The sequence below is a fragment of the Cavia porcellus genome, unplaced genomic scaffold (genome assembly GCF_034190915.1).
Source record: "Cavia porcellus strain 051 isolate PalLab524CR breed Dunkin Hartley unplaced genomic scaffold, mCavPor4.1 scaffold_15, whole genome shotgun sequence".
Classification (NCBI taxonomy): domain Eukaryota; kingdom Metazoa; phylum Chordata; class Mammalia; order Rodentia; family Caviidae; genus Cavia; species Cavia porcellus.
In genome coordinates, this window is record NW_026947498.1 from 17,995,102 (window position 1) to 18,012,824 (window position 17,723).

Below are 17,723 nucleotides of genomic sequence, written 5' to 3' on the forward strand. Positions count from 1 at the left end.
ATATGTAACATAATAGGCCTTCAATTAAAAGACAATGTAAAGCCTTAAGCAAAGTGTCTTTGTTAAGTATCTGTAATGTGAAATTTGTGTACATATTAAGCCAACAATTTTTATTCAACACTCTTCCTCAAAGATAAAGAAAACCTGGAATTAAACTACATTATGTTTTTCACAACTGAAGAAATCAGTATGAATTGTGAGTAAACTATTTGAAAACTATGATGAAAGAATACATCTGTACTATTTCATCTTTCCAGATTATTTGCACGCATTAGACACTGGTTATAATTATAATATCATATATAAGCATTCTGCTCAAGTGGCTTTTCTGAAAGAAAATAAATTTCCTTGGGGTTAAAAACAATGCTTTCTTCATTTCTACAAATCTAATTCATACCTAATGCTTATCATAGTGACCGGTAAGCAAATGGTTTCCAAAGACATTTTATAATAAACAAATACACACATTAACTCACCTTATGTAGCAATTGACAGTATCTATAAAGTAATAAAGCAGAATGCTGAAAATTCAATTAAAGGATTAAAAATTTGGCCTAATCTATTTTTTCCCTAGTTACCAGAATTTTAAGGCCAAAGCCCTGGCTCTGTGTTTTCTAACAGACCAGCTTGGTAATGAGTCCTACGATGCCAATCAAGAAGGGCAGTGGTCAAGGACAGAAAAGATGCTTTAATAACATGACCATGTTCTGAAGAACAATAAAGAGCCTGGAATGATGGTGCATTCAGGAGGTGAGGTAGGAGGATTGCTGTGAGTTGAAGACCAGCCTAGGCGACAAAGTGAGTTCAAGGCCACCCTGAATTGCACAGTGCAACCCTGTCTCAAAAAGACAAATTAAAATAAAATAAACCAGATAAAGTGTTGGGAGCCATTGAAGCTGGAAACTGACTTAGGGCATGAACCTACCAGAAAACAAAGAGTGCCCACTGAACAGAAAGCTGGTCACTGGACATCCCTGGCAATCTAATCAGCCAAGGGAAGAAGATGTGTTAGCCTAGAAAACACCAAGCTTCTACACAATCCAAGCAATGGGATGCTAGGCAGAGGGGCTGAAATTGACACTATCTTTCCCAATATATAAATAAACATGCTACAGTGGTTGAGCAGTTCCTTTCCTCCCATCAGGAGAGTAAAGGCTCCAACTGACCCCAGCTTCGTCTTGTCTTTATTTTTCTCATCTCTCACTGTCCTTAACCCTGCCCGGGTTATGGAAAAAACGCAGTTTAAAGTGTGTCTGAGAGGCTGAGAGAAGCTTTGGGGTTTTAGATGGAAGGAGACCCAAGTCAGGTGTCAAGGTTTTCCCCAGCATCTGGTGTTCGCATAGCTGCCAAAGCATGTAATCCTGCTCAAGTCAAGGTCTGGTTGATCAGTATCTCAGGATTGCCTCTATGATGTTCTGAGTGAGACACTGTCACTTGAAGGGCAATGTAGTTTCCTTCATGAGATGTTGCTTCCCCTTAAGGGTGCAGCCTCGGTTTCATCATGGAATACTGCTTTGGACTGAGAGTTTTGTGACCTTATAGTGGTCTGTGAGAGGCTCTGAGTGGAATCTGAGGGAACTGCAGGTTTAGGACAACAACTGGGCACTTCTAAGCTTTCCACAGTGTCCAAAACTGAACACGGTAAAAGCTGGCCACTGGACATCCCTGTTAGTTTAGTCTCTCTTTATCTGAGCGTCTTCAATCTTGAACCATGTGAGACAAGATAGGTAAATTTAATGCTATTAAACTTGCATTACTAATTTTTAGACAGACACCTCTTAAGTTATTTACATCCCTTCATGAACAGCAGAGCAAGCATATGACCCAAGATTTTAATGTAATAAAAGAAGATAAAATATGTAGGCGAGAGCCAAGTTTTATCCTGCTTCTAGTTACTCATCAGGTAACTGCAGGTCCCTGTTACAATAAGAATTCCTTACTGAGGATACAGTTTAGTGGCACAACACCTTCCTGGCAAGTGCCAGGTTTTGAGTTCATATTCCCAGTAACAACAAAGAATGCCTTTAAGTTTTTACTAATTAAATCAAAAAGTTGTGGGATGGGGGCACAGTTCAGTGGTGCAATGCTTGCCTGGCAAGTACGAGGCCCTGAGTTCGATTCCCAGTAACAAAAAGGAAAAAAATACCTCTTAAAAAATTGATTGAGGAACTAGCAATGTTACCTGCTAGCTGTAAATAGCTGAACAAGTCACTTATCCCTTAAGTAACTTTTAAAATTTGTGTTGTAATATAAAAATATTGAGTTTGCAACTTCTCGTTTTATAAATAAGCTTTTCAATTTACTCTACCTGTTCTAGGATTTTTTTGGCAAACAATATTTTTTATTTGCTCCAGGGAAGAACATCATGATCAAAAATGTTAGATGTCTGCTTCAAGCAATAGTGGTGACTTACAGCAACACTGTATGTGACAGAACAACACTGGTTAATTTGCTAGCTTTTTGTTTTTGTTTTTGTTTTTGTTTTTTGGTTTTTTTTTTTTGAGTCAGAAATTTACTTGCACTATTATTTCAATTGAATTCTTAGCTGTTTGTGTACATCCATGTAATCAGACATCACTCACAGGGTAGTAATAAATGCTGTTACTTATATTGAAATACACATACTCTTTGAATCACTGCCTTAGAATTAGTGTATTATTGCTGATGCTAGGTGGTAGGCCACATGCGAAAATACTACCCATTGAGGTCAACATAGAAAGCAAGAGTTTGACAAATAGGAATAAATACAACAGAAATCAAAATGCTCAAAGACACATTTATTAATTAAAAAACACCATTTACATTGTTTTAATCTTGCATTAGCTGAAATAAAAACTAGCATCACTGACATATGTAAAATACACAAACCATATCATAAACAATAAAAAGCTTGTGTCTTCATGGCACAGATAGATGGATACAGACATGTGTATATATATATATATTTGCATCAGTAAGTCACATTATAAATAAATATACTCTGCTATATTGAGAGTCTATCCAAGAATAATTATATGAAGAGATACTATAAAATATTTAAATCTATTCTAAAACCAGAATGGAAAGCATCTTCTATTAAGCTGTTAAACTAACTTGAAGGATCACAGAAAGAATTACCTTTATATTTTTACAGATAGTGTAGCTTCTTAACTGATAGTAAAAACTGTATTGCACACAGATTTCCCAGAAAATTCATATTTAAATATAGTAGTTTTGTCTTTGTTGTGCAGTACTAGGATTGAAGCTAAGGGCCTTGTTCCAATCTCCCCTACTCCCTTTATTGATTTTTTTTTTTTTTTTTGAGAAAAGTCGGAGTCACTCAGTTTCCTAGGGCAGACTTGAACCTGCAATTCTCCTGCCTCAGCCTTTCAATGTGTTGGCATTACAGGCATGTGCCATCACACTGGGCTCAGACTAATTTTTAAGGCATTTAGATTTGTATGCTTTTGTTTTTCCTATTACCATGAGTGTACTCTGGTTTTATTTATTTTCTTTTTCTTTGGTGCCAGGGACCCAACTCACGACCTTGCACTTGCCAGACAGGCTCTTGTGTTGCTGAGCTCAGTCCCCGGCTGTACTCGAATGTATGTCTTTACAGTTTTACCACAGATATCCTTTAACATTTGCAGACTACAAATCTTAAGTCATTTTAAAGTAAATATGTATTAAATTTTATTTTTTTCCTTGTTTTTGTTTTTCTTAGTACCAAGGATCAAACTCACAACCTTGTGCTTTCCAGGCAGGTACTTACACCCCTGAGCTAAATCCCTAGCCCATAAATTATATGTTACATCAAAGACTTTTAATGTAACTGACTTTTTAAATAAAATGATTGATTTCTTTTACTGTTTTATTATGCCTCTGCTATTGCTATTGTTGTTAATTATGACTAGATGTATAGATACATAAAAGTCACTTCTGACATACTGAAGTTTTTAAACTTACAAAAACTATAGTTCTATTATTTTGTCAAATTAAAGTATTAAAAATTGATTACTTAGAAATTATTAATATCACATAATCCAAATACATGATTTTAAATTCTTTAAATATTTTGCAATTGTTTCAAGAAATATTACATGTTTTATAATGTATTCCATACACAGAGACAGTGATCAGAAATAGTTAATTTGGAAACAAGTTAGATAATAGAATAGTTTTAGCACTAAAGTAATTTTAAAAAGGTTCATCTAGACAGTTTCTTTTGAAAAACCATGTCATATTTTATATAACTAAAATAGATTTTATGTAACATTTAGAGCTAGGCCAAGATGGAGCCACTCTAGACAGACTGGATGTGATACAATGTAGAACTCTTACTATTCCATTTATTTGCTTTTTTACATAATTTATATGAATTTAGTAAGCAATGTTACAATTTTATTTAAATCAAATTTCCTTTGTTCAAGGTTTCAACCTCAGGCTGGAGATTTAGCTCAGAGGTAAGTACCTGCCTGGCAAGCACAAGGTCCTGAGTTTAATCCTTGATACAAAAAAAAAAAAAAAACTACAAACCAACAAATTTTAAATCTCTTTACTCTCAATATTAATAGCAATACAGAACTGTGATTCACTTGCTTTTCAACCGCTGTTTATTAACTATCTACAATATGCAAAATAACATTAAACTTTTGTTAATAAAGCTTATAATCTAAGATAAATTTAATGACTTAAATCTAAGTAACACAAGAGTATATAAAATTATGTTAACATGAGCATTACTAGTCTAATATTTTAGTGGTTTATTAAAGACTGAGAAATGTACACAATTATGAAAAATTTCAAATATATAGGGCTTACGCTTGGTTGCACAGGAAAAACTGAGAGGTAACTGGTGAGAATTTAACAAAATACCAGCAAAGCTTTCTCTTGAGTTATTCTGGATTTTTCAGTAAGTATTCAGGAAGTGGTTTTATATCCTGTCACCTTTCTGTATGTGCTTATTAGAACGAAGAATCTTCTGGTGGAATTTTTGGGATCTTCTATGACATGTGAGTATGTGACATGAGACATGTGAGTAAGGACAGTTTGACTTATTTTTCAATCTATATCCCTCTCTTTCTTTCTCTTGCTTGACAGCTTTGACTAATGTTTCAATTGCTCCACTGACCAGGAACAATGATAGTGGTGATACTGCACACTTTCATCTTGTTTTTATTTTAGAGGAAGTTTTTTGAATTTTTCCCTATGTAGTTTAAGTTCAGAGTACATCTGTCACATATCTATACCTATTTTCTTCAATCATGAATAGATGAGGGGCTTTTGTCAAAGGCTGTTCAGCACTTATTATGATGTTCATGCAATTTTAGTCCCAGTTTCTGTTAAATACATTTATTAATTTGCACACATTTAAATGTCCATAGAATGAAGCCTACTTGGTTATAAGGAATGAGCTGTCCCATGATTTGTTGCACTTTATTTTACGATATATTGCTGAGAATTTTTGTATCCGAGTTCATTAAAGAGACTGGCCTGTAGTTTACTTCTTCGAATGATTTCTTTTCTGGTTTTGGAATCAAGGTACTACTGGTTTCCAAGAATGAGTTTGGCATCACTCCTTTCCTTTCAATTTTATTGAAAGAGATTGGGGATTATTGGTGTTAGATCTTACCTAAAGTTCTTATAGAATCCAATGATTCATCCATTGTGTATTATATGATTCTTAGGAAAAACCACTCATAATAGCTTCAAGAAAAGTTAAATTTTTAGGATTTATAACAAGGAAATGAAAGACCTCTATAAGGAAAAATCATAGCACTCTGAAAAATGGGATTGAAGGACACATCAGAAAATCTAAACATCCTGCTCCTGCAATTTCTGGATAGGCAGAATCAATACATATTATCAAAATGTGCATATAACAAAATAGTTATATTCGTTTTTTGCTTTTTAATCCAATCCCAAACATTAAAAGACTTCTCTCAGAACTAGAAAAAAAAATTCTAAAATTTTTATGAAAGCAGAAGAGACCCAAAATAGCAAAAGCAAATCTGGTTAACAGAACTAAAGCAAGAGGCATTAAAAAAATCCAGATTTCAAGTTACAAAGCTACATTGATAAAACAGCATGGTACCAGCATAATTACAGATCTGCAGATCAATATAGAATAGAATTCCATTGGTCAAAGAAATAATATTAAGAATTAACATGGGAATATGTATCAAATTTAAAAGTTCTGCACAGCAAAAGCAACAAATAATACAGTGAATGAAGATGAAGAGACAATCTACAAAATGGGGAAAACATTGCCAGCTATTCTTCAGACAGAAGACTAATACTTAGAACACATAAAAAACTCAAAACTATTAGAACATTACCCCAAAAAGACCCAATCAAAAAATAAGCAATTAAACTTAAGAATTCTAAGAAAAAGTACAAGTGGCCAACAACTATACAAAGGATTTTAAAAGTATCTGGCCATTAGAGAAATGCAAATTAAAACAACATTGAGGTCCTATCTCACTCCAAAGCAAAAGATCATCATCAAGAGATCAGGGTTATCCTAATGTTTGCAATGGTGCAAGGATACAGAAATCCTTCCACACTGTTAGTGGGAGTGTAAATTAGTAAAATCACTATGGAAACACCTCAAATATCTAAAAATAGAAATTTCATTTGACCTAACTTTCTCTTCCTAGTTAAGATATCTATTCTAGAATTAAACACATCATATTACAATCACACATGCATACACATATTTATAGCAGCACAATTCATAATAGCTAAATACTGGAAGCAGTTTACATGTCCATCATCAGACAAATGAAGAAAAACATGGCATTAAAAGCAACGGAGCACTATTCTGTTATAAAGGAGGATAAATTCACATCATTTGTATGAAAGTGGTTGTATATGGAGACCATAATGTAAAATGAAATAAACACACAGTTTAAAAATTGTATTGTTCCTCTTCTATGAGAAACTCAAAAAAAATAATAAAAATGAAAAAAAAACCTAAAAGGTAATAAGAAATAGGGATACTGAACTTTTCCAATGAGAAGAAGAGCAAGATGTGGAAGGAGAGGGGGAAAGAGGGAAGAAAGGAGAGATAGAGGTAAGTGAAATGAATGAAGATATACATGTGCCACTGCTCATAATGAAAGTAATCACTGTGCTCTGCAAACAAATACTAATAAAAATAAAAATGTTAAATTAAGAGAGTAATAATTCTTACACATTTTTCTTCTTGATTTCAAACTTTTGCTAACATGCTTTCCCACTGAGTCATGAGAGAGCTACATGCTTCAGTTCTCTAGATTTGCATCCAGTGAACAGTTTCTTTCACTGTTTACTGGGGACTTTAAATGTCAAAAGCCAAAAAGTTATCATCAGCTTTGATTTTTTGACAGCACTTTTAAATAGAACATGGTAAAATGGGCAGTCTTTAACATTCAGCTTTTAAAGGCAAATTCCAAGACTCAAAAAAAGGTATTGTTTGCATCTTCTTCATAAGTGCATACTGGTTATACAAATGAATAGTTTTTATTTTGGCAGCATTCTACAGGTACATGTGACACTTTTATTCTTTTCAGCCCCTCACTACTCCCTTGTTCCAGATTCTATGCTAGCTTTATGTTTGGTGGGATTTTCAAAGCATATTCAATGTTTTGATCATACTCATCTCACCTATTGCTTTTCCTTGATACCTTTCTTTGTTCAAGAATAAAGAGTGAGGAAGAAAAAGGAGAAAGACTTAAAGGACCAACAGCACAAGGGAGAAAGAAGGGGAGAAGACAACCAGTTGTTGGGAAGAAGGAAAAATGCAGATGGTCAAATGTTCCATGGCATACTCTCTTTTCTTTTCCACTACTGTAGTTCTTACTAGAATCCGAACCCCAACTGGCCAGCCTACCCTACCATTCTTACCACCACAGTCCTTAGCAGATTCACCACTGAAAGATAAGAGATAAAAAACTGAACTTTTTCATTGTCTGCTAAATACAAGCATGGAATGAGCATCAAGGCAGAAAGAGAAGTCTACTTGGCCACAGAGTATGTAAGTTGCCTCCTTCCCCTTTACTGCAATGTGTGAGAAACTTAGAAGTGTTCACATACTTCCTTTATTAGGATTATGGTTTAGAGAAGAATAAAGTGGTAGTGGACCAGGTAAGAGGATTACTAAAATTCAAAACAGTAAACTGTGTAGCACAGGCTGTGAGGGGATTGATACTAGACAGGTCATAAAGGAGGAACATCTAAGCTTCTGACCATGACAAGGGTCAGGGACTAAATAAGTAAAACCTTATTCAGGGTAGAGAAACCTCTGTGTATCAGTCTCTGGGAAAAACAGACCATAAAACAATGTCAGTAATACTGACTCTGCCAAAGTCAGCTCAAACCAATACCTACACTTGAATTAAGGACAGAGGAAAACAGAGGGAAATCAAACAAAGATGATGGGCTTCTAACCAAACCCAGATAAGACTGAGATAAGCAAGGCAAAGAAAGGCAAGTTGGAAAGAGCAGAAGATATTGACAAGGAAACTAACCTTTGTATAGGATTCAGGCTTTAGACAGCTGTCAGTTGCTCAGAGTAAATTAAATAACGACCACTTTGTCTCAGCTATGAAGCCATGCACCATGATGGTGAACACCTAATCCAGAAAGGGAGAAAGAACTAGCTGCCTTAAGGAACCCAAATGCTGTCATGTGGTCTCCACAAAGCATGGAAAACTAAAACAAAATCTAAACAATGGGAAAGTAGTAACAAGGCTTTGCAAAACAAATAATTACCCCCCACAATAAACATCCTGACGTCTTACCAGGGTACTGTTTTTTCATAGATCCAAAATTCTCTTTGAAAATGTTTCAGGGAAGCTTGCTAAATGAAATACCAAAAAGTATGTACTTATAACTTGGAAGCAGTATTAACATCATGATGGAAGTTAGAATTCGTTAAGTGCTTATTTACTAGTAGCATCATTCCCATTTTACAAATGTGAACACTAAAGGAGTATTTGCAACTAAAAAATAAGTCAGTCATTTCGTAAAAATGAGACATTTGCTGAAGACCTCCTATCAAGAAACAAGGCAAGCATAATATGAACACAACTCTGCCAGATTTCAGACTCTGCCATACAACAGCCTCCCACTTGCAACTATATTTTGAAGGCAAAAGACATTTTTGTGCCCACAAAGAGAAATAATAAATAATGCAGGTTTCAAAAATCTTACTTTGAAACTAAAAGGAATGAAGAAGAAAAGATTTTTAGATACATAAACATGAAAAGAGTTCTAGGCTTTGTTGAGGGTAAAACAGAATTGGAAAAAAAACAACTGAATTCTTTGCTGAAGACATCCTTTAGGCTACAGGATCATAATTCTTCACAGGAAACAACTGCAAACTTGTGCATGGTAAAATGTTTCACTCCATACGAAGCAGCCATTAGCCTCTGTCCCGAGCTGCCATGTGCTGGCATAAATCCATTTAGCATCCAATCACTCAGCCAGAATGCTTCAATGGCCAGCCACGTGATGTGAATGCTGAGCACCTTAGAAACAATTTTGGCTGCTGTCACCAAACTATAACGAGGGAAAGAAAGTCAAGGAAATTTTCAAAGCAGGACCTTCCAATGGTGCACATTAAAAATAGAAAAAAGCTGCTCTCAAAATATTTTTGTTTCCATGAATCTTCAAACAAGCCAATGATAAAGCTAATAGCAGTCATCTAATTCCAATACTCTGCTTCAAATAACTACACTTATTTGTCTTGAATGCCAGGAAATATGGAAATGCTTTATATGAAAACATAATCGACATATCTCTCAAAATCAATTTACACAAATGAATTTATTCTCTGTCATCAGAAAGGAAAGCAGATTATCTACTTAGTAATCCTCAATAGGGACATGACAATCAACCACTGGAACACAAGAGAATCTGTATCTATACTTTTAGGATTCATCCCTTATTGTGAGATTACAAATATGTTAAGCAATTTATCCTGCAGCTTTCTAACGAGAACTGTTATAATTTGGTTGTTCAATGCAGTGTACAAGGGGGTATAACACTGCTAGAAAGTTAGCTGCCTTCCACCTCAATTACAGATGAAAGAATCTAAAATGAAGAATTCACAGTTGCACATGCAGATAATCATACCTCCTAAGCTGGGACCAAAGTGCTCATGCACTGAATGCTGATTTTATCTATATTCACTGAGTATGTTTTGGTAGAGCACAACATCAATTATAAATCTTTATGTGCCTGCAGTTTTCTTTTTTTCTTAGAAGCTAAGGTGGGAAAGCTGTTCAGTTGTTCACATCACATAATAAAAAGACAAAAGATACTGCTTCCTAGAATTGAGAAATTAAACACTGGCTAAGAAGTCTAAAGTTTCACAGTGTGGATAATGTATTATTGGAGAGTATAAACTATTCTTAGAGGTAAAACTTACCAGACAGAATATTTAAAGTGTCATGAACTTTTGTACTAGCAAAAGAAATTAAACAAATACAGAAACTTTTGATAGAGCATTGAATACAGAATGGTTTTCCAACGTTATGACATATATTTATGTATGTAGATAGGTTTGTGTGCATATAAACATTTAGATGTACACACACACACACACACAAATGCATATGAATTTATAAAATATTACTTCCAATCTATACAGAACTTTACATATTCAGTGTCTCGGTTACTTTTCTCTTGTTGCTAGGACAAAACAATGGACACCTAAAATGAAAGTAGGAAAAGTTTGTTTAGCTTACAGGTTTTAGAGGTTTTAGTCCATAATCAGCTGGTTCCAAGGCATCATGGCATGATACTTCAAGGAAGAGCCACAGAAAATGGGAGGAAGACCAAGCCTCTTTTCCTCCCTTCTATTGTATATAGGCCACCACTCCCTCCCCTCCAGAATGGCCATAGCACTCACAAAATCTCTACCCTCTTCTTGTACAGGAGGAGGATATTTACAAAGTAAGAGTCCTGGCTCCCTGCTGAGTCTCTCTGTTAAACTTCTAAACTGCTCAAGTTGGCACAACGTATTAACCATAACATTTAGCCATTTGAAAACTACAGTGTTGAAGTGAGCACTTAGGAACGAAAATATGGTAACTTACCCAAGAAAGCAAAATCTATATGCAAAGTATAGTTTCATAAGCACCTAAGTCCCTGATCTTGAATTATCCTGCCCTTTACTAAACTGTGCATTCTAAGAAACCACTCAGTAGTAAGGAATTATTAAAGTCCAATTCTTGGACTAGGCATGTATTAAACTAGACCTTGTCCAAAGAGTATACATGATCACACATACATCAGCATTCACCCGTCTCAGGGTTTAGATCTGACATCAGTGTATATTTTCAGTTTCAACTCCTACCTTGAAGAAGACTCTGTTTTTTCCCATTTCTAACCTATTTCATTTTTTTATTCAATTCTTCCTTTTCTAATAATAAAATGAATTCATTTATTTAACCTTCCTAAATGAGAATATTGTTCTCTTGCAAAGTTTGGAAAATAAAAGTAATTACATATATATTTCCATTAAATATTTTGGCTGCCTATTAGGAGTTTTTTCTCCATCCCCAATCTGCTCCCCAACCTTTGCTGGTTGTGGTTCTCAAATGTGGTGTACGTACACACACAAGCTGTCAAATTCACAGCAAGCTTGTATTCAAATCCCAATTCAGTCACTTTATTGCTATGTGACCTCAGGCAAATTCCTTTATCATTCTGCCCTTTAATATCCTTAGTTGACAGTTTTTTAAAGAACATAATAAAAGTCAAAGACACTAAATAAGTTCAGGTATAATAATCTTATGTCAGTGCCCAGGTCACAGATTGTTCATGAAAAAAATCAGTATCCTTACATCACCTTTCTTTCAGACTTTCTCTTTCTTTCTTTCCCAACTTCAGATATTATTGCACAAGAGTGTGATACATGGAGATTTTGAAGCCAAGTTTCTTCCACAAACTAAAGAAAAACAGCCAAAATCATGAGCAGAAACATAAAACCCAAATCTGCCTCCAGATGGCCTCTTATATACGGTAACAGATTTTTTTTTTTATTTTTAAGCCTTTTTCAATTATTCTCTTCCTTGCCTGTAAAAGCATCCCAAACTGATGTAATTTCATAATGACAGTATTCTGTAAGTCAACCACAAACTGATGACTTACTAAATTATTAATAATTATAGTGTTTCATAGTAAGGGAAACCACTTAAAGATAGTGCATATATTTAAATATTAATGTTATATAGTCCTTAATGAATTATACTAATCTGAACAATCAAGCAGCCACCCTGTACACTGCTCTAATATCTCAAAATGCTGCTGGTTCCCCAAGCTCATTAATGTTGTACGCCACTAAAACATTCACTCATTTACTAATTGCCAGTCACTAACCTGGCAGTGCTCATTCAACAGAAATGACTAGATGATATAGTTTCACTTTTTAATTTTTTGAAAACACTCTACATGACTTTCTACAATGGCTGGACCTTTTCCAATCCCCAGGTGTGTCCAACTGCTCCCTCTGCACCATCAGTTATGATCTTTTCTTTTTGGTAACAACCAGTGCAACTGCTGAGAGGTGAACTTGCAAATTAGCTTTCAATTTATAGTTCCCTGATGATTCCCTAATGATTAATGACATTAATCAATGATATTAATCACTATTTCATGTATTTTGGGGATATTTTCATTTCTTATTTTGTGAAATCTTCATTCAGCCCCTTTCTCTACATCTTAATTGGATTATCCTTTTTATTTTAAATTATATACATTCCTTAAATATTTTACATATAAACCCCTTAACCAGAGGTATGGTTTGCAAACTTTCCTCAGTTTTTGATTGTCTTTCATTTTGTTCACCGTTTCCTAGATACTTTTTTAAAATGGAACTATATTTGGTATTGTTTTCTTTTTCTGCTTGTGATTCTGGGTTTTATATTAGTCACTATGTATCCATTTTGGTGTACATGTCCAAAGAAAATTAAATCTATGTGTCAAAAAGGCATCTGCACTGTCATGCTCATCATAGCACTACCCACCACAGCCGGGCTATAGAATCAGCCTAATGTTCATCTGTGGATGAATGAGAAAGAAAATCACACACACACACACACACACACACACACACACACACACACAAGTGTGCGCGCACGCACATACTGTTCAACAAAAATTCTGTCATTTTCAGCAATGTAAATAAATATGTGAGGACATTCAGCTAAATAAAATTAGCCAGGCACAGAAATAAACACTCTATGATCTTACTTAGTTGAAGGCTCAAAGTGAAAACCATAGGAGTACTGAATAGGATAAACAGGAGCTAACAGTTAAGAATAATGAGGTTAAAGTGCACACAGACTCAGTCCAATAGAATAAACTCTGAGAATCTACTGCACAGCATGGTGACCAAAGGTAGGCACACCTGAAAACTGCTAAGAGTTCAGACCTTAAATGTTCTTAGCCCCAAATAAGATAAATAAGAGAACCTTAACTTCTTTTGATGACTACTTTTGCAATAAATGCAAATAACAAAATATGACCTTATTCACTGTAAATATATACAATTCTTGAAAATATGACCTTTATCATGCTAGGGGCGGTAACTAGAAAGAATAGTGAGAGTCTAACATTACAGCTGCTTTTCACTTTCTTTCTATGTTCAACAGTCCCTTGCTACTTCAAAGAATAATGATTTGGTCAGTGGAATGAGTACTGTATAGTTTCTTTTTTTATTAGATGCTATACACCACTTATGAAAATTCAGTTCATTCACCTTTACTGTAATAGCCCAGGATGTATAGAACACAGCTATAGGTTCTCTGAATAAAAGATTAAATAACTCCTATAAAAACACCTTACACAGTGCCTGACGAAAGTTCATCTTCCATTCAATGATTTCACAGCATAGTCATAGTTCATTAAAGAACCAAAGTGTCCCATAACCACACTACTATTATTTGGCATCTCCTGACCCCTTTTCTTCAGATAACTATGTAAGATTTTATCCAAACCCATCAACCAACTGGTACTGCAATGCACCGCCCCATTCTCCCTGAGCCAGGGCAACATCTTTTTTTCTGAAACAAATCAGGGATCTTCACTATTTCCTTTCCTTCCTCATTCAGTCTCAGCTTCTTGCATGCTTTTCTGCTTGAGAGCACAATGCGATTTGGTCATAAACAACACAATACTTTAGTGAAAACTTATCTCATGCCATCACACGTCTACATTCATGTGCATCACCTCAGGAACAGAGACTTTAAATGAAATGAAAGGTATGAGGCTGAAAGACAGCAGAGTAGGAAGCATCTCAGGAAAGCTCACTAATAAAATGATGGCTTTCTGACAATGCTAAATAATAGAATCCCTGTTTTTTTCCTCACAAGAGGAGAGATACATTTGCTAAAAGAAGACCTCTTTTATTAATAGTTGTATCAATGCATTGTGGGAAGAAAGTTTTTTTGATATAATGTTTCATCATAATAAAAATCAAACGGGGACTTGAAAGGGAAAATACATTAGCAATTAAATTACCAGGTAATAGCTCAAAATTTTGTACTAAGAAATGCCATTTTCAGAACATAAAAATACTGTTGAACATTTCATTTCCATTTTGGATACGGTTCTGCAAGTTTTCATAAACCATAGACGATGGGATAATATCATTTAATAACCTATGTCAAGCATTGTTTTCAAATTGCAGGCCACCTGCAATCTTCACAGAGGCGGAATGCATTAGCATGAGGCTTGTGAGGGGACTTTGAAATAAAATGACTCATCCACATAACCAATTAAAGTGATTATAAAATATGAAATTTGATGGGAAACCAAAAGAAAAAAATGGATACATCAGAAACACTGGTAATATCTTTAATTGCAAATTCTATTTCAAGTTAAAAGTGGAATACATAATAATGATAATGAGTGAATAAATGATAAGCAAACAGATAATAAAGATGCTCTAGACCATCTGAAAATGTATTTTGCCCTATGAATGTAAATTGTTTTTATCACTGAAGTCCCACAGAATTGCAAAATAAATACGAGGAGAAAAAAACATGGCTTCTAGACAAAAGAGGATATTTGAGCCTAAAGGAAATTTCATTTAAGAAATAGAGAAAATTCAATCATAGGTTTAAAAAAAATAAAACTAACTCTTCTCTTGCTTGTCTTTTCTTTGTATACATGCATTTCAGAACTGGTTTCCAATAAACATTGAAAGAATAATGAACTTTTAATTAACCACATGGGGTTATCTTGATTTTGAGGATTTTAAATACTTGCTTTATTGGCACATCAGACATTGACTACAGCCAAGATGTAATCTAGTTAATTATATCATTATCAACATGCTTTTTCCTCCTTGCTTAATTCTATATTTCTAAATGCTAAGACTTCTGAAACCTGAACTCCATAGCCACTTCCTATGTTTCATACACAGCTTCAAAAAGCAAATCTTGTAGCGAGATGTGTTTGCTTAGTGTCAGGCTAATTTTCTGTGAGATTGAGATGAAGCAGGGCATCAGTGCTTTTCCTTCTAAATTAAATAATCCTATAGCTACACTGTATCATAGACAACTATGTACTTATTGAAAGTGTGCCACAAACTTGGCAGTGGCATAAACAAAATGTTTGAAACAAATACCCAGATCAATGTATAGTGTATTACTAAATGAATCATTATCCAGATTCAAGAATAAATGTATTTCAAAGTGATATACCATTCTGGTTTATTTCTGCTAGGCATCATTAGAGAATGGATCCATATATATTTGATAAGCATCCACTATGTTACATATATAAACACACTAATGTCCAAAGTACTTAAAGGAAAACTGGGATGGAAAGGCTTTCTTGCTTTCACAGTGTTCACATGGAAAGTCACAATAGAATGCGTTAATTATGATATGCAGAATTTGATTGTTAGCATCTTTGACTCTTTAGCAATGACTAGATAAAGTAGAAATTAATTTGTACAATGTTTGTTCAGTGATGAGATAGCCTGTGGCCAAGAAAACTAAAAGAAATTATTCAGGCAAATAAAGGTAAGAAAAGTATAAAAGCCACAGGCTCAATCTGAGAATTCCAAGAACGGTACAAGTGTAATCGGCATGCACTAAGGCTGAGAAAACATGATTTTGCAAGTGAATAAAAGGAAAAGCAATAGATCAAAGTGAGGATCTCCCAAATAAAAATGCACCTGCTCATCTCATTTATTATGTTTAATCATTGTGATTGGTAGAAAGTAGAGATAGAGTAAATGGAATGATAAACATAGAAATAATCAGAAAGCTCAGTGTTAGAGGTATTAGAAAAATGGTTAGGAATGAATAAATTAGAAAGTATTAGAAAAATGGCTACAAATCCTCTTATTAATAATTACAGTGGCACCTCAGCTCACAAACTTAATTATTTCCATGATTCTCTTCACAAACCAAGTAGATGAGAATCAAGTTAAATTCAATGGTTGGATTCAATGTTGAACTTACAGGGAAATTTGATTAGGTTCTCATCCAATTTATACCATGAGTTATAAAGCACAGAGTGATATTCTGAATTGGGAACCTATTTATAGCTTGGGTCCCAATCATGTTAAATTGGCTCATGTTATACGCATATGATGAAGTCCTGAAAAACCCTGGTATCTTTAAAAGATTGCTGTTAAAAGAACCATGGCTTATGGAAAAGGGAGAATTAAGAAGCAGAACTTTGGAAACCACTTATAAAGTTATAACATCTTTTGTCTTCCCTCAAATACTAACAGAAAAATTTTCAACCACATACCTTCAGTACCAAAAATCTTTTTGTGTTACTTGATTTTTAGTTTAGTTCTAAAAAATTTATTTACTTTTTCTGTTTTGTTTAGTCTCTGATAAGTTTTAAAAGAGGAAATGATAAAGACATTGATTTAAATGAAAAATATATAATCAAGTAAAATTTTCCTCATGCTTCTGAAGTTTTACTCCAAATCCCAAATCTGTGCTGTATAGTAAGTACAAATGATGATGGGAGAATGAAACAAACAACGGATAAATAAAAGTAGAGAAATAATTCTGAAGAACTTATAGTAAAATCAATAGAGTGCATCTGAAAATTCATCATTGATACTTACACTTAGATCTCCCATGAGTATGACAAACATAAAATATTTATTTATATATTTAATTCTTTAACTCCTCGCCATTAAACCCAGAGTCTTCACACCAAGATTTATTCCAGCCTCTTTTTTTGTTTGTTTGTTTGTTTTGTTTTGTTTTGTTTTTATTTTGAAACAGTGTCTCTCTCAATCACTCAGTTGTCCAGTTGGGACTTGAATTTTTAATCCTCCTGCCTCAGTCTATTAGTATGCTATTACACCTCCTCATTTCATTTTTAAACTAACAAACACATTTTAAAATTACCACGAATACAGCTTATTTATTCCCTTGTTCCTATTAAAATACAACCATTGTTTTTGGCAAAAAAGAGTAATACTTTAGTTTTCATTCTGACAATGTTCAAGTTGAATTCCTTTACTAAGAGTCATTCATTCTTCCATGGAAACTTGTCACATTTACTCCCACTTTTCTCATTGATTTCTAGGTCATTACACATATGACCAATAGAGTTATAAACAAACCAAACTTCAATTATGTTATTTTCCTGTCCAACCACTGGCTCCCAAACACCAACCTCAGAGTCAAACTTTGCTGGGTTTCAAAGGCTTCCTGGATGCCCTTACCAAAAATATTCCATTCTCAAAGCCAGCTACTCACCTTTCCCGGGTT

General features: G+C 34.3%; 1 protein-coding gene across 3 annotated transcripts in view; it reads right to left on the reverse strand.

The window, feature by feature from the left end:
* The window catches only part of Ncam2 (neural cell adhesion molecule 2), a 448,375-nt gene that overhangs the window by 423,795 nt on the left and 6,857 nt on the right, over positions 1 to 17,723 (reverse strand). The gene's annotated exons all lie outside the window — the stretch shown is intronic.